The sequence below is a fragment of the Schistocerca cancellata genome, chromosome 8 (assembly GCF_023864275.1).
Source record: "Schistocerca cancellata isolate TAMUIC-IGC-003103 chromosome 8, iqSchCanc2.1, whole genome shotgun sequence".
Taxonomy (NCBI): Eukaryota; Metazoa; Arthropoda; class Insecta; order Orthoptera; family Acrididae; genus Schistocerca; species Schistocerca cancellata.
This window is the reverse complement of record NC_064633.1, coordinates 95,449,777-95,474,585: the sequence shown is the minus strand read 5'-3', so window position 1 is coordinate 95,474,585 and position 24,809 is coordinate 95,449,777.

The following is a 24,809-nucleotide window of genomic DNA, read 5'->3' as shown; positions in this document are numbered from 1 at the left end:
AAATACTTGGTGCAAATCTACATGCATGCCACAACTGTTTTACAGTACAACAATGAAAGACTGCAACTACAAAGGAGATTCTCTCTACAATTACGCGCTAGCAATAAACAAAAGCTACACTAAATACACAAACTACAAGAAAAAATCAGAAGATTCCAGTGAGGTATCCTAGGCTAAGGGTCGACATATGAAACATCCCCTTAGAATAATTGTACAATATGAAACGTCCCCTTAGAACAATTGTACAAGCCTGTGCTTAACCTGACACACAATATTATTTAGCGCAACGCAATCTGACTTTCAATAACCCCTACAAAACAATGGCCCTGACTAACTTTAACCTATACCTTTTACAAATCACTTACCTCACAAAAATCTTCGCTACTCAAGCTACTGCAAAACAGCGAGCGCCACTACTGCCAGCTAAATAAAAGATTCAAACTACTGAAGGTACTAACTACTGATAGGGATAGTTAGCAAATGAAAGATATTAATAGAGAACAAACAATGTATTTACCTTAATATTCATAATTGACATTCAGTCTTACAGATTATCAAAACTCCGCCATCTCTCTCCCCACGTCCACCACTGCTGGCGGCTCACCTCCAACTGCCCAACGCTATCTGCTGTTCACATCCAGCTATAGCAGTTCATGACAACAATGGCAGGCAACAATGCAAACTAGCCACATACTGCACACAGCACAGCCAGTGATTTTCATATAGAGTGCTATGTAACGTTGCCAATAAAAAACATAAACAGCAAACTTACATAAAGAAAACATAAACAGCCTACTTACACTTATTAGTTTCAGCTGTAACATTTTAGCAGCAGAACTGGGGTTTGCACCTCCAGATTCTGGTATCAACAAAATCTTTCGCCAAAAACTTGACGTAAATGAGCATGCTGTGTCATTTGCTTGCGAGCGCCTGCTTCCACGCTGACGTCACAACGTAAACCAATGGCATAGCAGAGCGCCTATTGCTCGACATTGTTAATTACAGTCCTTGATCTCACTACGGACCGGTAAGTTTATTACTACCAGTAATTAAAGCAACAGAATAGATTGTTCATGAACTGCTGGCAGACAAAATTCATACTCGTGACGTCAAAGACGCTACTGACGGAAACAGGTAAGTCATTGACAGTTGTGAAGCAACCATGCTAACACTGATTGAGTTCACTACGTCATATTCTTAATATCGGTATATTCACAGACCGATAAGCTCATTACTGTCAGTAAATTAATCAATTGAACGAATCGTTGACGAACTGCCTAGTGACTAATTTAATACGTGTAGTGTCGAAGTTAAAAATATCATAAAACACAGACTGTACCCATAGACGCTATTGACGAAAACAGGACTTATGGACAATTGCGGAACAACCATTTTAACAGTGATTGAGTTTCCTATGACTGTAGACACTCTTAATATCGGTATATTACTTATGAATATAAATGGTTAATTTCTCCTACTCCGCTCTAACATTCACCTTAAAAAGACTTATGAACGAGTCATCTGTGGATTTGCGATGTCGTCATAGAGAGACGTTGTGTCAAGAACGTTCCAGTTTTCAGTTCTTGAGCCCTTTCTCTTCCCCCTTACATCCATGATATTTCCTATGCCTATACAATCGCTGGCCTGAAATATACTACCTCTGCATTGTAGGGTATGAATGATATCATTCAATATGACAATGCGCTCAAGACATCGATGTTAATTTAAAGCTTATTCCATAATATCCAAAACACAGTAGAAGATCTGTAAGCACTTGATTTAGCGTCTAGAAAGAAAAGAACTTACCTTCGAAACTCGCAGAAAAGCTTTTCTTGTTTTTTTATTTCACAAGCGTTTAAAAATGTATAGTTTTGACAAAATAAACTAAAATAGTCCAGACGTTAATCGTGACGGTACTGAACTGTTGAGAACTGTTTACCATCACACAAAGTCAGAACTTCAGTCGATTCCAACAACGTAATTTTAGGTTGTCACATCTCATTTGTGCCCCTTGCTCCCATTGTACCAAGCTCGCATGTAACTTGGTCGGCATGTAACGCGAATACCTCTCCTCACGTGTAAAATAACTATCATCAGTGCATAACCGCCACAAGTCAAGCACCTTACGTGCACTTATTTCTTAATACATGTATTTACTCAATCTCATTCGGCATTCAATGATTAGATATGTAAGTAGCCCGTTTTTGTGCTTATATGTTGGCAGCGCTATACACTGCATTAATATCACTGACTGTGCTATGCGTCCTTGGCAAGAGACTCTGTGGCTGGTCGGACTCGCAGTTAGAAGTTAATAGTGATGGAGGTGAGAAGCAATATTAGCGCGAGCGGACGGTCTGGACGTGTGTCCGTCATGAAGATTTAATATTGGTTGGAAATTGATTGTAAAATGAAGATGGATGTATTTACTACGGTGTGGATAATGGAATTACTGACGATTATATAATTTTTTTGAACTGGTTGTCACATGGTTAAGGTACCATCTACTGAACACATTATTTGCTCGGCAACAAAATCTTTCCTTTGCTACCTACTTGCCTATTAGTAGTTAGAGCCTACAGTAGTTGGAATCCTTTTATTTAGCTGACCGTATACTTGCTGTATCGTGTCATGAAGATTTTCTGTACGAAATGTATGGGCTATTGTTAGGATTTCTTCTAATTCCGGGCAATTCTTTTGTGTTAATAAATAGTCAGATTGCGTTATCCTTGTACATTGTGGGTATTATAAATGAATAGAATAAGTTTCAGCGATATTTCTCAGGGAAAATTCTGTAGGTCAATGTTGAAACGATAATGACAAGCAAAGTGACAGTACGTTCTGTTTCAATCTGCGATTTTAGAAGTTTCAGTTGCATTAAGCAATTTAAGCAAAAACGTAGAAGTTTCACCTTCTCAGTTATTTTACTTTGAGTAAAGATTTATTTAGAAGTTTCAGATTCTAGTAAAAACTACTGAGGTACAGAAGACTGCTCCAAAACTATGCTACCCTCAAGAAAAGACTGCGGCATTGTCTGGTATCATTGGCATAGCTTGTCTCTCGGGCCATCCCAGTCGTCTTCGCACTACTCGACGGCACACCAGAGTTTTCGTTACATTATGACACTGTTTTAGCTCTTCTGCTCTCTAACTAGTTTTGTTCGCCAAATATTTGAACCAGGCGTAAACAAGACTCAATGGAACTTACAAGACTCGTATTTAGAAATGTGTCCGAACTGTCATAGCGAAACAAAGAGTGATAAATGAACAATAATTATATCCCTTTTACTAGAGTGAGCTCTAGTTATACAAAGTAAAAAAGGTTTAATCTCTTAACAGTGGTTACGGAAAATTTAATTAGCTATTTGAGAGAATAATGAAATATCTCTCGAACAGCTACGGCTAGCTGTGTAGAGTGTGTCCATAATTAAAGTTCCAGTTTCAAAAGGTAGTAGAAAGAGAACCTTCGCTCAGAATGACGTCAAATTTAAACAGCACATCATTGACGCAAAATGAAACGTTATGAAACGATAAGAAAAAAATTAACCAAAGTTTTACCAACATATCTTAACATAAACGGGGCCAACTACAAATGACAGATGAATGGAAATATGACGACTGCGTTTTAAGTTGCATATTACACCATCCGTACTGTTCAATACGCATGATTGCACATGTTATTTCGTCCACAGTTTGCTGCCATAAGCTGAAAACAGAATATTCCACAACAGATCGAAGTGTCTCTGGTGCTACGTTCAGAAAGCATATCGCAGTGCGAGCCTTCAATTCAGCTACGTACGTAATTAGAGCAATGAACAAATGTTTCACATAACCCCATGGCTAGAAGTGACACGTATTAGGATCACGTAATTTGGACAGTAGGAAACTGACCGCTGATAATTCTAGCATTTTCTGCCTCTACAGAAACCGTTTAACTGTCTCTGCGATGTGTGGAGTAGCCCCATCTTGCATATAATTGGTCCCACCCACACATACACGCGGTTCATGGGTTGGAAATATGTTGGTTCGCAAAAGACTTTGATAGCGTTTCACAGTGAGGGTAAGGTAAGAGGACCTGGAAGACGCACCGCCTATTGCCCTACAGTAACAATGCTGTCAACCTACACCAGTCAACTAGGCAGCATAAAGTGGTACCGATTGATGTGAATGCCAATTTTCCGTTGCCCATATCCCGCAGTTCTGCGTAGTGACGTGTATTTGTAAATGGAAATGGGCTTCGTCTGTCGACAGAAAGTTCTTTGGCCATTCATTGTCCACATCCATGCGATAAGAAATTCCAGAGCGAACTGTTGACTTGCAGGCAGGTCAGCAGGAAGCAGCTCCTGAACACGCGTGATTTTCTGTGTATAGCAATGCAGGACGATTCGTAAGATTTTATGCACAGTGTTGGCAGTCATGTCCAACGTTCGGGCAGTTCTCTGTGCGGTGCAGCTCTGCACATCACCGTTCGAACACTAATGCAATGCTATGACCATATCTTCGATACATGTCGGATGAACTGCATTCCTCCCTCTGCCACAACGCACTTCTACAGAACCTGTCGTTTCGAATTTTGGAATAATTTTCTCCAGACCCTTCCCAGGCATCGAACCTATGGCTTTATTCAAACCCTTGAGTGTTCAGAACTTCTGCAAGGCTGCTGGTGCAGAGTCACCGTTCATGTAAAAGAGCTCTAACAGCAAATCACTATCCTCAATGGAGGCATTCATGTTGGGTGTCGGATGCAAACTAATAAAGAGCAGTGTGTCGTACGAGTTATGCTGTTCATATTCCGACGCTTACAGTGCCATATATTGGTCATATTTTCGTTAAATTTGGTCTGTTTCATAATATGTTTAATAATATGCCGCCAAATTTCGCCTCATTCGGAGCAGTGATTCTCTTTCTACAGCATCATGAGGCTGGAACATTAATTATGGACACCCAGCATATGGAGTATAAAATAGTATCAACTATCAAATAACACATAAATAAAATTTACCTACTTTTTGTTGATCTGAATAATTATACAATGCCGATCGATATTTGAATATATTGCATCTCATGCTCTCCGAACAATAACATCTTTAGGATTGCATATGAAGTACCTTGCGGTTCCTTTGGGTTTGTTAGATTCATCGGTGAACCACTAATGCCGACATGGCGTCCTGTCAGTAAATGTGGCCACCTCAGCGGTTTATAACGATGAGAGTTAGTTACTTCCAAATCTTACACGTAACACTTCAGACAAAGTTCCAAATTGCTTACGTGTACAAAGCTACCATCCATTATTGCACCTTCTTGTGATGATTTTGAATTCGCTAATTAATTTTAAAACCATGCGTGACGTATTTTTCGTTGTACTAATATCCGTTTGCAACCGATCTGCTGCAGCCGTCTGGTATTCCTGTAGATAATATCGGCTCAAGAGACCTTGAAAATACGTCCAGATAACATAGCAAGAAATATGCGACCCTCTTACAATGGAAAATGCGATTGTGGCTGAGATGACTGATAACATGTCTTTTTCTGTAGCAGCAGAGCAACTTAATTTTCTATGTGACACGCTGGAAAGTAGAATTCTGGAAAAAGTGGAGACGTAGTAGCTAGTAAAAAGACTACAGTAAGCTTAAAAGTTGTGCTCAATAAAGAGCGACATTACCTTTTAAAATGGAAAAGCGATTTTATCCATTCACAGTGAATGACGTACGTAGATCATCATTCCAGCTGGCGGAATGGAACAACGTAACACATCGTTTTTATATTAACGACCTAAGCTCTCAAGTACCTAGGCAATGGCCAAATTCCCGCCTTAGGTAGGTAAATGTGGCCAATTTGTAAGCCTTTACAACAATAGGTGTAAGTCCAATATATATCTTTTTAGTTTAACTTAAAAATATTTGGTGTGATATAATATGGAGATTCAAAATGTGTAAGCGAGAAGCTTCTGTTAACAACCTGGCTTTAGTGAAGATTCAATTCTCCTTAGCGTGGTCACTTTCTACCAGCTTCCCATGTAACAAACGAGGTGCCGACTAAGAATTTAAAGTTCAATTTTTAACTTGGCTTCTTAATACCTTACAGAATATTAGAGTGGCTGGTGGAATTTACCTCAGCGATCTCCTTATTTCATTTATGCATGAGCATCTCAGCTGCTGTAGATGATTTTGAGCGTCTCTCAATGGCATGTCAAATGTTTCTCTAAGATATTGCATTTCTTACTTCTTGAAAAATCTTTTCACAATATATTTGACCGCTACTTTTGCATTTTTTGATTTTCTTCTTCTATATAATATGTTAATTTGTAAAGCAATATTTCACATTGTGCTGTAAACTAAGCTTTTTCTAAGAATTTAGTTTTGTCTACAATGCCGCCACACATTTCTGTGGTAATTCAATACCACTACACTGTAGGGAAGTAATAATACATGAAAATTAACCATTACAGTAGGAATGATCGTGAAAATGATGTAATACATATATTAATCAACACCACTATTATTAATATTATTATCACTACCGTTGATATTTTAAGTATTATATACAGCTTAAGTCAAGTCCATAAGTTATTTAATAACGTTTGCCATAGTCACTAATTTATTAAAAGATAATTAAAACGTTCACTTGGGCTGTTCTCCAATCAATGACATTTATTTCACTTGTAATTTTTCCTTTAAGAATGGTTAGTTTCCTGAACGATCAAAGTACTCAATAGTAGTAGAGCCACTTTATAAAAAGGGAGTAAATTTCAGACTTGCTTCTACGCCATCTGTGTTTGCTAAACGTATTGAAAAGGCTGTGTATATAAGAATAATTGATCATTCTATATCACATTATTTGCTATCAAATATACCGTTCGGCTGCAGAAGTAGTTTGACAATTGCAAATGCTATATTCTCTTTTCCCTGCGAAGTATTGCATGGATTAAACAAAAGTTTCGAACGTTAGGCATATTTTCTGATTTAATTAAAGTGGTTGATTGTATTGATCACAAAATATTGCTCCAGAAGTTGGACCATTATGAAATGCAGGGAGTACCTCATAACTGGTTCACCTCTTACTTTAACAACAGACAGTAAAACGTCATTATTAACTGTGTTGAGAACGGGGTGAGTGGAGAACGGTCTGAGTGGAGCACAGTGAAAAGGGGGTGCCACAGGTATCAGTGTAGCGTATATACATGATATGCCCTCTAGTATCACAGGTAATTCTAAAATATCTCTGTTTGCTGATGACACTAGCTTTGTACTACAGAATATTGTTTGCAACATTGGCTCTCTTAACAGTGCAGTTCATGACGTACGTTCAAGGTTTGCAGAAAATAAACTAACGCAAAATCATAGTAACACTCAGATTTTACAGTTTCTGACACCCAATTCTACAAAACCTGGTGTTTTAATTTTCGAGAATGGGCATATAATTTGTGAAACTGAACAGTTCAAATTTCTTCGTGTCCAGATAGATAGTAAACTGTTATGGAAAGCCCACATTCAGGATTTTGTTGAAAGGCGTACTTCTGCCATTTTCACTGTTCGAACGGCATCTGAAGTAAGTGATCGTTCGACACGAAAATAAGTCTACTTCGTTAACTGTCAATACCTTACATCGTACGGTATTATATTTTCGGGTAACGCTTCCCATTCTCAAAGGATATGTTTGACTCCGAAGTGAGCAGTGCGGGCAATAAGTGGTGTAAATTCGCGAATCTCTTGTCCACCCCTGTTCATTAGGCTGGATACTTTAACTTTGGTCTCTCAATATATATATATTCCTTACGGTCGTTTCTTGATAGCGATACCAGCTTATTCGCAAGAATAAGCACCTTTCACTCAGTTAATACTAGGGAGAAATCCTATCTGCGTTTGGATCGCACTCCCTTGATTCTTGTGCAGAAAGGTGTGCAGTATACAACTGCATCCATTTTCAGCAAGCTTCCACAAGAATTTTAAAATCTTTGCTGTAATCCACGCGCTTTCAAATCGAAACTGAAAAGTTTCCTTATGGGTCACTTCTTGTATTCCGTAGACGCATTCCTTGAAAAATTAAGCTGATTCCTATGTTATATTGTTGATTTCGTTTACTTAAACTTACGGCTTGTCTTTCTTGTGTTCATAAAGATTTGATTTTATCTGTTGTTATTTCTATGTTGCAATTTCATGTAATGACAGCTTCCATGACTTCCTCAGTTTGGTCCTGCGAAACAAGGCGCGTGAAAAAAAATCGGCTGATATTAGCAATGTGATCCTTCCGTCATCGTAATTTTGCACCGTCACCGTTTGCTAATGTACCATACAAATGTACCTGTGTCATTTTTATACGAAACTGCTGAAATAACAGATCCTAGCGACAGAAACCTTCCATACTCGCGAATGTTTAAAATGACAATACTGCCGTAGTGGCATTTGTAAATGAACATAAAATCTCACAATATACCACGCATAACGTTGCCCTACGTGGGTTGATTCAACATTCTCTTAGTTCAAAGATATACTGACAAAGAGTCACCTCGCGTCAATTGCTCGCTCCTGTCGATAAATGTTGCCTCACAACTGTGTACCCTTGTTACCAGGTCAAACATTGTCACATACGTAACTTACCTCACATAGACAAATTACGTCCAGACCTACATACTTTCATAAAATAAGTCAGTTTTTAAAAATGAAGTCAAAACTTTAAAAAAATTACAACAGTTGAAAATTAAGACTTTCCTACGCTTGATGGAGTTGTAGGATGTCATATTATAACACACACGTGGCAGACTGCCTGCTCACTTACTTGCTCCGTAATTCTGACTGTTCATTAAACATACCGCCCACCCTCTTTTGGCATCTGGGCGTATTTCCGTTTTCTTAAGCTCATGTATAAACCTGATTACGGATAGAATGATCAAAGAGAAGTGAAGAAAAAAGGGAACTGGTAACTGGTACAAAAATTATCCTCGATTGAGAAGATGAAACGGTGAAGAAAAAGAGTACGGCTCGGTACCGTATACTGGCAAATCCTCAGACAGATTGGAACACTTTGTAAAAAAGAAAAGGAAGAAAAATAGACTATTAGCTTGTGTACTCAGCATACGTGCGATAGCTCCGGTCGCAGGTTCGAATCCTGCCTCGGGCATGGATGTGTGTGATGTCCTTAGGTTAGGTTTAATTAGTTCTAAGTTCTAGGCGACTGATGACTTCAGAAGTTAAATCACATAGTGCTCAGAGCCATTTGAGCCATACGTGCGATAGGTCCAAGTCCTACACAAACAACAAAGTAAACTCCTTGTCAGGGTCTTGGATATATAAAATTACTTCTCGCAAATGACAGTAATTTTATATAGGTCAGACGGCTAGTAATTTCTACATCATATTTGTTTGAGAATACTAGGTTGACTGCGAGTAATAAATCCGCAGTGGCCACATATTTCCAAAAGGTAGTCCACACTATTTCAGACGCCAGCACAGCCCTACGAATACCACTTACAAGCAACATGGAAAAGTCTCGAATGCATTTGAAGAACGGAAATATACACGCGTACTGCAAGAGAGCTGGGACGAATAAAAACACAGTATTAAGTAAATAGTAGGGTAGTACCCGTTCTGGTAAAAATGGTGATTCATTATCTATCAATGTTTCTTTATCGCTGATGTTATATTACAGATGAGACAATTGCCCATATCATGTTTTGCTCATATCAGCGTCAGCCCTTCCTTATCTCCAAGTTTACTCCAGGAATCACAACAACAGCAGTGCCGAAAAGGCGATGTTTACATTGCTTTTGGAGATTTATACATGAAAAACCCTGTTTGACGCCACAATATTGCAATAAAAGTCTGCAATATAAAATATAGCAACATTTTGGTACTTGAAAAAAGCCTATCTCCGTATTATAACTCGTCCTCTCAGCAATGTCAAAACACCCACTAAATTTGACAGGTAGGACGCCTAACATCTTGTAGATATACAGCGCAAAACAAAGTGAAGTGTCGCTCTTTCGAAAGCCTTTTGTGAGGTCTCTCTACGGCACTCAAATCTGAAATTCGGCATCCTCGGTATTGGCGCAAAATCTTGGTGCCATGCTACGTTACCTCCCGGCTCGACGACAATTCAAGTACCGAGGTGTAGTGGCATGCAGAAAAAGGCACAGCCCTGAAATTCAACTGAGGTTAATGATGCCACTTGGCATCAAAATTTAACCAAAATTCTGCAAAACATCGCCGTGGACGTCTCACACACGTTCTGAACAAGATTCCAGCCCTTCTTTCGATGGCTCAGAGCTGCGACACCCAGCATTAACGTCACGAGATTTTTTTTTAGTGATCGACGAGAACATTACAGACACATCGCCGCTCAGTATCGATCGGAAAAGGACTGTGCCAGTGGCATAAAGGGCATCAATAAAAGAAGCTTTTCTCTTGAGCTGTTGGGCCCCACATTTCGCAGTCGAAAACGACAGATGACATACAGAATTATGTTCTTCACGAACAGCCATCCACCCTTGTCTAAAGACATCGTTAGCCTGTAACGCCAATGAGTGTGACTGCATCCCATGGGAGTGCAGCGCGAACTTAGGGTAGACCCACTGGGATGTTCAAAACTGTTCAAGTTAATTTCAACGTGATACGAAGGAGCAAAGTGTGCTTACGCTTTTTCCATCCTCTTGCTTCCCACCCCATGTGGCGTGATCACAAGAGAGTCTAATACTGAACACGCAGGAATGGAATTCGATAGTAGGAAAAGGAAGAGAAGAAAAAGTAGTCGGCGAATATGGTCTGGGGGTAAGGAATGAAAGAGGAAGCCGTCCAACAGAACTCTGCACAGAGAATAATATAAACATAGCTAATACTTGGTTTAAGAATCGTGACAGAAAGTTGTTCAAATGGCTCTGGGCATTATGGGACTTAAGTTCTGAGGTCATCAGTCCCCTAGAACTTAGAACTACGTGAACCTAACTAACCTAAGGACATCACACACATCCATGCCCGCGGCAGGATTCGAACCTGCCACCGTAGCGGTCGCGCGGTCCAGACTGTAGCGCCTAGAACCGCTCGGCCACACCAACCGACCCAGAAAGTTGAATATGTGGAAGAGGTCTGGAGGCACTGGAAGGTTTCATATAGATTATACAATAGTATGGCAGAGATTTAGGAACCATTTTTTGCATAGTAAGATATTTCCAGGAGTAGATGTCGACTCTGGCCACAATTTATTGGTCATGAACTGTAAACTAAAACCAAAGAAACTGCAAAAATGTAGGAATCTAAGATGGGACCTGGATACACTAAAAGAAACAGAGGCTGTAGAGAGTGCGTTGGTGAACGATTGAGAAGAACAGAGGAAAGAGATATAGTAGAAGAAGAATGGATGTCTTTGAGAGATCAAAAAGTGAGGGCAGCAGAGGATCAAGATGGTTAAAAGACGAGGCTAGTAGAAATCTATGGTTAACAAAAGAGATATTGAATTTAATTGATGAAAGGAGTAACTATAAAGATGCGGTAAATGAAGCAGGCCAAAAGGAATACAAACGTCTCAAAAAAGAGATCGACAGGAAGTTCAAAATAGCTAAGCAGGGATGACTGGAAGACAAATATAAGGATGTATAAGCATGTATCACTAGGGGCAAGATAGATACTGCCTTCAGGAAAGTTAAAGAGACCTGTGTGAATATCAATAGCTCAGATCGAAAAGCAAGGAAGGGAAAGCAGAAAGATGGAAGGAGTGCATAAAGGGTCTATAAAAGGGCGATATGCTTGAGGACAATATTATGGAAATGGAAGAGGACGTAGAAGAAGATGAAACGGGAGATATGATACTGCGTGAAGAATTTGACAGAACACTGAAGGACCTAAGTCGAAATAAAAGACCGGGATTTGAAAACATTCCATTAGAACTACTGATAGGCTTGGGAGACGGCCATGACCAAACTCTTTCATTTGGTGAGCAACATCTATGGGGCACGCGAAGTAGCCTCAGACTTCCAGAAGAATCTAATAATTTCAATCTCAAAGAAAGCAGGTGTTGACAGGTGTGAAAATTACCGAACTATCAGTTTAATAAGTCACGGCTGCAAAATACTAACACTGATTCCTTCCAGACGAATTGAAAACCTGGTGGAAGCCGACCTCGGGAAAGATCAATTTGGATTCCGTAGAGATGTTCGAACACTCGTGGCAATACTGACACTACAGCTTACCTCAGAAGACACCTTAAGAAAAACAAACCTATAGACTTAGGGAAAACTTTTGACAGTGTTGACTGGAATACAATTTACAATTTGTGCACAAACCAGATGGCAGTTATAAGAGTCGAGGGGCATGAAAGGAAAGCAGTGGTTTAGAAGGAAGTGATCTATGGTTGTAGGCTATCCCTGATGCTATTGACTCTGTACATTAATCAAGCAGTGAAGGAAACCAAAGGAAAATTATTAGTAGGAATTGAATGAAACTCCATGGAGAATAAATAAAAACTCTGAGGTTTGCTGATGACTTGTAATTCTGTCAGAGGCAGCAAACGACCTTAAAGAACAGCTGAACGGAACGGACAGTGTCCTGAAAGGAGGATATAAGACTAACATCAAAAAAAGCAAAACGAGGATAATGGAATGCAGTAAAACTAAATCAAGTGATGTTGAGGCAATTAGATTACGAAATGAGACACTTGCAGTAGTGAATGAGTTTTGCTATTTGGAAAGCAAAATAAAGCATGATGGTTGAAGTAGGGAGGATATAAAACGTAGACCGGCAATGGCAAGAAAAGCATTTCTGAAGAAGAGAAATAAGAAGAGAAATTTGTTAACATCGAGTATAGATTTAAGTGTCAGGAAGTCTTTTATGAAAGTATTTGTATGGAGTGTAGCCACGTATGAAGTGAAACACGGACGTTAACTAGATTACACAGGATGAGAATAGAAGCTTTCGAAATGTGCTACAAAAGAATGCTGAAGGACAGATGGGTAGATCGAGTAACTAATGAGGAGGTATTCAATAGAATTGGGAAGAAGACGAATCTGTGGCACAGTTTGATTAAACGAAGGGATCGGTTGGTATGCCATGTGCTGAGGCACCAAGATATCACCAATTTAGTACTGGAGGGAAGCATTGAGGGTAAAAATCATAGAGGGAGACGAAGATATGAATACACCAAGTACATTCAGAAGGATGTAGGTTGCAGTACCTATTCGGGGATGATGAGGCTTGCAGCAGGATAGAGTAGCATGGAGAGCTGCATCAAACCAGTCTCTGGGCTTAAGATCACAACAACAACGGAGACAAAAATTAATTAATGATGGGGGAATTGGAATTCGATAGTGGGAATAGGAAGAGAAGGAAAATCGGTAGTTGAATGAGAGTTGGTAGAAGATAGAAAGAGAGTGACACCTGGTAGAATTTTGTACAGACCATAGTTAAATCATCGCTAACAGTTGGTTGAACAACCAGGAAAGAAGGTTGTGTATGTGGAAGAAGCCTGGAGACACCGGAATATTTCCGACTGATTATACAATGTTAAGACAAGGATTTCAGAAACAGATTCGAAAAGTAAAATATTTCGAGAGTCTGTAACCACAATATATTTGTTATAAACTGTAAAATAAAACAGTGGAAAATACAATAAGGTAGGAATTTAAGGAGACGGAACGTTGATAAATTGATGAAGACAGAGATTGTTGAGAGGTTCAGAGCGAGTATTAGACAACAATTAACAAGATCAGGGCAAAGGAGTACAATAGAAGACGAATGGGTAGCGCTGAGAGATGAAATAGTGAATGCAGCAGAGCACCAAATATGTAAAACGTCAAGACCTAGTACAAATCGTTGGGTAACACAGGAGAAATTGAATTTAACTCATGAAAGGAGAAAATAAAAAAATGTGGTAAAAGAAGCAGACGAAACGACAATCAAATGTATAATTCAGAGGATAAACAGGAAGTGCAAAAGGCTAAACAGGAGTGCCGAAAAAACAGGTGTAAGGATGTAGAAGCATATTTCACTAGAGGAAAAATAGATACCGTCTACAGGAAAATTAAAAAGCCCTTTGGGGAAAAGAGAGGCACTGTATGAATATCCTAAGCACAGACGGAAAACAAGTCCGAAGCAGTGAAGGGAAAGCTGGAAGGTAGAAGAAGTTTATAGAGGGTCTATATAGGGAATATTTATTTGAAAGCAATATGTATAGATGGAAAAGAACGTAGATGTAGATGAGACGGGAGATATGATACTGCGAGAAGAATTTGCCTGAAAGAGCTAAATCGAAACAATACCCCTGGAGTAGACGACATCCATCAGCAGAGCTGCTGATAGCCTTGGGAGAGCCAGCCATGACAAATCTCTTCCATCAGGTGTGCCAAATGTATGAGACAATCGAAACATTATCAGCCTTCAAGAAGAATATAACAATTCAAATTCCAGTTGGTAAAGGGGGAATATTACAGATGTTTTAGTGTAATGAATTACAGCTGCAAAATTTTAAAGCTAACTCTTCACGCTATGATGGAAGAACTGGTAGAAGCTGACCTCGGGGAAGATCATTTTGAATTCCAGAGAAATACAGGAACACGCGAAGCAATACTGACCCTATTATTTCCCTTAGAAGCTGGTTTAAGGAAATACAAACCTACCGTTATAGCATTTGCAGATTTAGAGAGTATTTGACAGAGTTGACTGGGATACCCTCTGTGAAATTCTGAAGACAGTAACTGTATAACAGACAAACAAATAGACTTCTACAGCTTGTACAGAGACCAGGCGGCAATTGTACGAATCTAAGGGTATGAAAAGGAAGCACTGGTTGAGAATGAAGTGAGACAGGTGTGTAACTTATCCCGAATGTTATTCTATCTCTACACTGAGCACGTAGTAACGAATACCAAAGAAAGATTTAGAGTAGGAATGGAAGTCCAGGGACAAGAAATAATACGTTCGAGGTTTGCCAATGAAACTGTAGTTCTGTCAGAGACAGTAAAAGACTTGTAACAGCATTGGACAGGATGGACAGCGTTTAGAAAAGAGGATATGAAAACTGAGAAATCAAATCGAATGAAATCAGGCTATGCAGCTAGGGAGCTACATTAGAAAACGAGATACTTGAAGTAGTAGATGAGTTTAACTATCTGGGCTGCAAAATAGCTGATAACACCTGAAGTAGAGAGGATATGAAACGTAGACTCGTTGTGCCAAGAAAAGTGTTTCTGAAGTTGAGAAATTTGTTAACATCAAATATAGATATAAATGTTAGGAAGTCATACATGAAATTATTTTTGTGGAGTGTAGCCATATATTGAAGTGATACACTCATGAAAACAGTTTAGACAAGAAGAGAATAGAGACTCTTTAAATGTGGTGCTACGAAAGAATGTTGAAGATTAGATGGATAGATGACGCGGGTAATGAGGATGTACTGACTAGTATTTGGGAGAAAAGAAATTTATGGCACAATCTGACAAGAAGAAGGTATCAGTTCAGAGGGATCACCAGTTTAATATTGGAGGGAAGTGTGTGTGTATGTATGTGTGTGTGTGTGTGGGAGGGAAATGTAAAGGAATTATATAAAATTTTGTAATGAATATATGGACACTAGTTCAACTACCAGAGATTAATGCGTAAAGCATTTGTTGAACAAAAGAAGTTTTACGCTCTTCGTTTTTTAGTTTTAGAATAAGTTACCTTCGCTGTTATCCTGTCCTAGTGTTAAGACGTGTTGTGCCAGTTCTTACTGATACAATTGGGTTAAATAATGAAAGTTATTTTCGAAGCAGAGCGATTTCGTCTTTTGTGATACCATGGGTCCCAGATCCCGAAATTTTATACACATAAGTTAGATAGAGGCGACGATTTTCATGGCGACACTGCTCAATAGAGGTACGTGAATGTGTTCATCTTTTTCCTTTCGTGGCCCCAACCGTCAATTTCAAAATATTTGCTGCGACATTCAGAACCTGCAGTCTTTCTTTTCATTTAATTTCGAAGTCCACGCATTTACATTCTAAGATGAATAAATGCGTTTAACTGTAATTCTTTTTATCCAGGCCACGGGGGATGAATACCATCAAAATGTACGTGCATCTATCCCGTTCGTATGTTCGCATACATTTGAGTGTCTACAATCGTAACTATATTTCCTACAGAGTATTAACGTTTTTTTCGCGAATGTACGTGCCCTCTTATTTGATGTAGGCAGTCGGCCGTATTCTTTAATAACATTATTTGTAATATTCCACAATTGATCTTTGCCTGTAGCGCAACAGCGCTTCACGCGAAATATTTATTACGCGACATCCACAATAACTTTTATTTCAAAATTTCGACAAGCGACTGAATAAAGATTTTTTTAACAACTACAATAGCAAAAAACGGCTCTGAGCACTATGGGACTTAACGTCTGAGGTCATCAGTCCCCTGAAACTTAGAACTACTTAAGTAACCTAAGGATATCACACACAGCCATGCCCGAGGCAGGACTCGAACCTGCGGCCATACCGGTCGCGCGGTTTCAGACTGTAGCGCCTAGAACCGCTCGGCCACCAAGGTTGACCAACAATAGCAAAACATAATAATATTGGAGGACGCGTTACAAGTGATGACCGAGTGCCATGACGTTTGTCAATTTTCAGAAAAATTCAGTACATATTTTAAGTGGAAATATTTAAGTAATTTTTCCCATCCATTATTGCGACTATAACCAATTGTTTCTGTTACATGTTACGCTAACTGTGTATAAGATCACCAAATTTACTAATGAAATCAGCCCATAAAATTCACATACGCCCATAAAATAAAAATTTTGAAATAAATGAGCAACCTCTGGAACATCTAATTTTTAACTGACTACTAAGAAAACGGCCGGCAAAAGAAAATACGTAGGCCTAAGGTAAGTGCGACAGCACTACTAAGCTTTTAGCTCACCGTAAATGAGGGACTGAATAGCATTTTTCCGACACCCACAGCGTAGCATGCTTTTTTTCCAAATTTCATTTTTTTAAAAGATTTGTAGATTGCTGTTAGTAAAATATACGTGAATGCGTCACAATATGGCTGTTCATTTTCATTGATTGCTCGCCTAAAAGTCATTTAGCAGTCTACTGTTTTACCAGACACATATTTTACTACGTTAAATTACTCAAAAGAGCGCGACGTCATCTGTGATTTGTTTACGTGTAGTACTAGCCGCAATAGTAGTAAAGTTCGGCTGCACGCTGGTTTACGATTACATACAGCTATGGTGAAATTAAGGTCACAAACCAAAATGATGGATAATTCGTCAGATGAAAAGCCGGTTGCTCAACCTATACCTGACACAGAGATAGAACACATTGCAGATACAGATACCGCAGTCGCAGCTACTAGTGGTACTCAGTCGCAAGCGACAGACGAAAATATATCAGCTCTAGAAACTGTTCCGGATTCCGCAGATGTACCAGGTCCAGCAGAGCCAGGCATTATGCAGATGTTAAGAATAATAACAACACAGATAGAGAATGTAACAGACCAAATGAACAAGCTAGGCAGTGATGTAAAACCCCTTACTGAGATGCACAATAACCTGACGACACAACTGACAAATAAAAAGAGAGGTAGCGGACCAGGTAATAGAAGTGGTGCGTGAAGATCTAAACTGTATGAATCGGGATATTGATAATTTCGAAACCACATTTAAGGATGTGCCAAATCAGATAAGTAAGTTAACTGAAAATTTCAATGCCATGAGTGTACAGCAAACCGAGCTAAATACAAAAATGCAGGAAGTTGTAAATCAAGTTGAGGACTTGACAAACCAGCAGAAACAGCAATTCGCGCACTTTTTAGAAGAAAAAGACACACACATAAACCGTACTCTAGAAACAGAGCTACAAAAAGCAATAAGTTACACAATGGAGCAAACATACACCACACAAAACACATCTCTAGTTAAACTGCAAACTAACATAGGCCAGATACAGAAAACTTTGAAACAGGACTTATAATGTTGGCAGAATCAAATAGTCGAACAACAGGAAACTTGGTACAATGAAAGAACGAAATCAACACGCAGCAGAGGAACTTGACAACTTACCCACATGTAAAAGCGATAGAGCGGTCAGTGAAAAACCTACCCCGAATGTACATGTGGATTCACCAAACTATGAGGTTGTGGCGTTCGCTGTTTTATTCAGTGGTTTGGTATTTAACTAATTTGTAAATGAAAATGATAATCTTATTTTATTATATTGAATAATTACTAAATAATTTTTCTCCTGGCTAAAGATTTGGTCAAGTTGCTAAAGAACTCCAAGTTAACGTCGTGTTAAAGTATTGTCTGTAAGTTGTGTAAGTGTCACTAAATCACAGTTCATACAACTATTGATTATGATGGAAATAGTTATCTTCAGCAAAATGACCATTAAAACTACCGAATATCAGCCGCGCACAACACTGACGTATGTTACCTGAAACAATATCTTCGCAACTCGTGCGTAATTAATTTCGGCTCCATACATCAGCTAGAAAAGTTTCTTATAAGGATCGTGCTATGAGCACTGTTTTTAAAGGAGCAATCTGATTGGAATCAAATGGTTCAAATGGCTCTGAGCAGTATGGGACTCAACTGCTGTGGTCACAAGTCCCCTAACCTAACTAACCTAAGGACATCACACACATCCATGCCCGAGGCAGGATTCGAACCTGCGACCGTAGCGGTCGTGCGGTTCCAGACTGTAGCGCCTTTAGCCGCTCGGCCACTCCGGCCGGCTCTGATTGGAATCATTTTCATTAAAATGAGTTCGGGACCACCGGTGCAGATTTATTTTTACACATTTGTATTCCGTTCGGCATTTATGTCTGCAGAATTGAGTAATTGGAATTTGCCGCTGAGATAATTGTTAAGATGGCGGCAGACAATTGACAGAGACTTTCTATTGTTAGACCAAATAAGAAAGTATTTCAAATGCTTTCGTATTGTGCACTATTTAGACTTCATAAAACAGACATTTGATTTGTTTCTAAGGAAAACACAGACAAAAACGCGATACAAATCGCTATCATCAATGGCTGCGCTCCTTGCAGAGGAAAGAAATAATTAACACAGATAATGCTTACTGAGAGAGGAATTAAAGATACAAATAATTATTCACTCATATTTTTAATAATAATAAACTCTATTCTCAAGTAATAATTAACAAAAAATTACAATTTCTTAACAGACCTCAGTTTGATATGAGTCCGCAACCAACAAAAGCCAACCAACAAAAGGTAAAAACAAAGAAAGACAAACGCAGATCATAAAAGGAATTTACAATTTTCATTGTCTTTGTGTTATACACATCGATACGTCCAATTACATCATAGAATATTATGTAAATATTTAATATTTATCATCGTTTTCACTATTTTTTCATATGTCGAATAGATAATGTTTATAACTGTTACAGGCATAATTTCCTCTCGTCGCTCTGTAGCTAAAATTTATCTCGTGGATGTTACAATATAGTTTGGTGAATCCACATCTACATTCGGGGTAGGATATTCCCTGCAAACTGACATTGGCCAGATACAGAAAACTTTGAGACAGAATTTATGATGTTGGCAGCATCAAATAGTCGAACAACAGGAAACTTGGTACAATGAAAGAACGAAATCAACACGCAGCAGAAGAACTTGCCATCATACCAACAAGTAAAAGTGATAGAGCGGTCGGTGAAAAATCTACCCCGAATGTACATGTGGATTCACCAAACTATGAGGTTTAGGGTAACCAACGACACCGTGACGAAAGAAGGAAGCAGCAGATAGCTGAACCCACTTTGTAATCAGTTTTGCTAGAAAAGAGTCTTCTAAAACACCGTGAATTCCAAGTGTTTATCCCGGAAAAAAAAATCCCAGCATCCGGTAATTTTTATAAAGTCATTCAAAAATGTATTGCCTAAAACGTAGTCGGAACGGCAAAAGATACAATGTGTCACGGGTTATATCCAAGGCGATGGAGCGTTATGGGCGATGGAAATGTCAGAAACTTGTCAGACATTAGAACAGTTTGAAAACGCGTTTCTTTCAAAGTATTGGTCACATGACGTGCAAGAGCGATTACGAAAAGCCTTATTCAACCCTGGACAATATAATGCAAAATTTGGATCACTCCAAAAGTACTTTGAGAAATATTTAAATAAAACAAGGTTTTGGGATGAACCAGTGGCACACACGGACGTCCTACGCATTCTGAGAGCTAAACTACCGCTAAATATTCGGGAAAAGCTAGTACAAGTACCCGAAAACAATTTAGAGTTTTTTCTGTCTTCGACTCTATTCACTTAATTAATGAAGACTCAAGACAAAGCCACACCAATCAAAATAATTTCCGTAGCAGCAGCGGTGGCAGCCAGCCTCCGCAGCGCCAGCCGCAGTACGGCGTCAACCAATGTAGCGTGCGCGGCTGAGTCGCGACCGGCTTTTGTCGATTTCGCCGCAGCAGCGCATATGCCAGGCCCGAATTCAGGAGGCAATTTCAGTAACAACTATAATCAAAATTTTATTCCAGGATTTAAAAGAAAAAGAAAAAATGGGAGCAGAAACTACTCTGGTTATTCCGGTAACCGGAAGCGAAACTGGAATAGGAACGATAACGGAAATCAGTGGGGTAACGTTCACAGTGATCTTCACCCTCAATTTAGCAACAACACGGCTAACCCACTAAATGTGCAGTGGCAGTAACCGATTAGCAATCAACGCTATCAGTCCCAAGCTCAAAGTAACATTACGCCTGTAAACTCAGGGCAAAATCATGATCGCAATGTGAAATGGAGTAAATAACACGTCGGGGGTGAATATTATAAAAGTGACGAACGAAACATCTACAAACAGTAATAATGGGACGTTAAACTAAACGTGGCTTCATTATGCTCCCCATTGTTGACCATGGATAGCCGTGGGGCCAATCCAAGATAAGATAGGTACAGATCTCTATTACAGAACAAGCTCAACGCCGTAAGAAACATTTTGACGAACAACTACATGGTGTTACCAGATTTGTGGTTAGAGAAAAAGTATTACTGAAGACCCATGTGAAATCTTCTCTGTGAGCCAAGAAAAACGCAAAGTGGCAAATAAGATATGGCTCAAATGGCTCTGAGCACTATGGGACGTAACATTTGAGGTCATCAATCCCCTAGAACTTAGAACTACTTAAACCTCACTAACCTAAGGACATTACACGCATCCATGCCCGAGGCAGGATTCGAACCTGCGACCGTAGCAGTCGCGCGGTTCCAGACCGAAACGCCTAGAACCGCTCGGCCACCGCGGCCGGCGCAAATGAGATATACTTTTCCGTATAGTATTGCACATATTCCGCATGACGGATGTTATTCACTTGCGTATCCTCACAATGGTAAAATCAAAGGACCCTATGCACACAGAGACTTGAGAAAATTCCACCACGTTTAAGTATCACACTTTATATCTATCTATGCACACGAGTGAAATAAGTAAACTATGGTAAAAAAGAAGAAATACGATTAGGTTAAAGTAGGTATATATTGCTATGCAGCTACGTGAATCAGAGCATTTCACTACTTCTGTTTACATTTGTCAGTGATCGTTGATTCAATGCACAAGCAAGCTAGGACATACGCGTCATTTTATGACTAGCAATGTTAACATAGGATTTACTTGGAAGGTTGACTGAATAGTTTCTGATCACAGTGGTATTTTAGTTTTAAGTTTATGTATAAAGGATTCTGAAGCGAACAATTAGCACAGACCTCGGAACAAAGTAGATGTAAGGTTTTTTTTGTCACTTGTGTTTCAAGATTATAAGGTACAGGGTAAGTTACAGAAAATATTGGACTCCCTAAGGTACATAAGTATACGGTCAAGCAAGTACATTCCATGTTGCAGAGAAAATTTTTTTTTTTTTTTTTGACGTGTCCACACCACTAGGCTTTATTTATGAATATATCGAGCAAAACGATATTAATTTTTTTTACGGTCCGATGTTATGATTTCTGGCTGCTAATGAAAGTTTAGCGTGTTATACACCATACGCACGACAACCTGATCTACGTAAAGTGCATCCAAAGATAGAGTTTAGGAATAAAAAAAACTAGTGTGATCTTACTGAAATAAAAATAATTTTTCAACTTTATACACACGTTTGAGTGCTGAGGTACGATTTGTAAACATGATATGAGACATACTTCATACCGTCTCTTCTAGAATAAAGAAAAAGAAATATGTACGAGACAAGTTACAGGAAACCGACGGGCAGAGAAATTGGACAATGCCGAAACAACCTTAATTCTTTACAGGCGTCGTTCATCGAGATGCTACGAGACTTCAATCGGCGAAGAGAAGCAACTATATTACTCTTACGTCACTACGACTTGCGATCTACGTTACAGAATATTACCAAGATCACTTAGAAGTACACTACTTAGTAACACCAGGAATTTTTAATAATAGGTCTTATCTTCGGCATGAGAGTAGCAAGAATTTATGCTGACTTTAGAGCAAAGTATGCACTGATTTTCTCTTATGTTTACAATATTTTGTCCAATCCGAGTAGGAATCGTTTTGTGAAGAATTAGAGTAAGGAAGGACTTAGGTCACTTTCGATATATATATAATGTACGCGTGCCAGTGATACAATGATGCAAACACGTAAACATGAACAAACACAGACACAGACTCAGAAAGCAGTATAGCGTATAGCGGCCAAGCTTCATTATCAATCTGTTGATCGTACTGCCTAACATTTTAATTTTTCTGTTTATGTATGAATTTTAGTAAAGTGATTTATTTATTTATGTGTTTTTTTAATTTTTTTTACTTGTTTTTTATGTGTACCATGCGTTGTTACAATCTTGGGTGACGTGAAGATGAAATTCTTCCCACCACAGTAACTCGCGGGTAGTAAATGAACAGATTTTGCCTCATTTGGAGACAATTTCTATAAGCACTTTTTGTGCATTCATTTTTTGTAGTGTCATTTCACTGTGGTCAGTGCATCTATAGCACGATCCTAAGTTAATAAGTGCTGTTGTTCAAGAAAACGCGTTCTCTTATGCCCTTGAGATGTCAGATAGAATCGCGATTGCGAACTGTAGTACTAGAGGCACGTATGTTCTGTGAACACATTCACCTACCAACTTCTATAATGAAATATTTTGAGCAATATGTACCCCGATAAAGTTTTGAAAGAGAATATAGGAGCAAATAACGACCGTGAGCATAAACTACTAAGTACCAGCCAGTGGTCTCATGAGCTGCATATATACAGGGTGTTACAGAAAGGTACGGCCAAACTTTCAGGAAACATTCCTCACACACAAAGAAATAAAATATGTTATGTGGACATGTGTCCGGAAACGCTTACTTTCCATGTTAGAGCTCATTTTATTACTTCTCTTCAAATCGCATTAATCATGAAATGGGAACACACAGCAACAGAACGTACCAGCGTGACTTCAAACAGTTACAGGAAATGTTCAAAATGTCCTCCGTTAGCGAGGATACATGCATCCACCCTCCGTCGCATGGAATCCCTGATGCGCTGATACAGCCCTGGAGAATGGCGTATTGTATCACAGCCGTCCACAATACGAGCACAAAGAGTCTCTACAAATGGTTCACATGGCTCTGAGCACTATGGGACTTAACATCTATGGTCATCAGTCCCCTAGAACTTAGAACTACTGAAACCTAACTAACCTAAGGACATCACACAACACCCAGTCATCACGAGGCAGAGAAAATCCCTGACCCCGCCGGGAATCGAACCCGGGAACCCGGGCGTGGGAAGCGAGAACGCTACCGCACGACCACGAGCTGCGGACCAAAGAGTCTCTACATTTGGTACCGGGGTTGCGTAGACAAGAGCTTTCAAATGCCCCCATAAACGAAAGACAAGAAAGTTGAGGTCAGGAGAGCGTGGAGGCCATGGAATTGGTCCGCCTCTACCAATCCATCGGTCACCGAATCTGTTGTTGAGAAGCGTACGAACACTTCGATTGAAATGTGCAGAAGCTCCATCGTGCATGAACCACATGTTGTGTCGTACTTGTAAAGGCACATGTTCTAGCAGCACAGATAGAGTATTCCGTATGAAATCATGATAACGTGCTCCATTGAGCGTAGGTGGAAGAACATACAGACGAAACTAAAATGAGCTCTAACATGGAAATTAAGCGTTTCCGGACACATGTCCACATAACATCTTATCTTTATATATATATATATATATATATATATATATATATATTGGGGGAGGGGGGGGGGGCAGAAATAAAATCAATGGGACGATGTATAGTTAGTTAACGACAGTGAGTTACTCAGTGTCAGTGACATGTGAGATATACACATAGGAACCAGTGAGAATACTATTGTACTACACGTTTCTGCTTCGAAATAAAGAATACTTGGTAAATCGAGAAAGCCTGTTACGGCACGAGTGTTTTTGCAAAGTATAGGACAGTGTGCCGTTGGCAAGATAAATAATAAAGTGCAGTACTTACCTTCGTGCAGTGACCCATAGGAGGTGCCCTGTGGTCCCTTCTCACAGCCAAGGTGTACGTCGATTCGAAGCAGATGCAGTAGTTTCGTAAACGCCACGAACGCTGCACAAAACACTTCACGGGAATGTACTGATCGGCGCTCGCGACACCACTATCTGGCGGTGTTTGCACGACTACTGGACTCCAATCGGCGCGTAGCGTCCCGCCAGACTCATTGTTGCGCGTGCGGTTGCTTATAACTGACACATTATTGACTGACACTTCCCCATGAACCATTAACCTTGCCGCTGGTGGGGAGGCTTGCGTGCCTCAGCGATACAGAGGGCAGTACCGTAGGTGCAACCACAACGGAG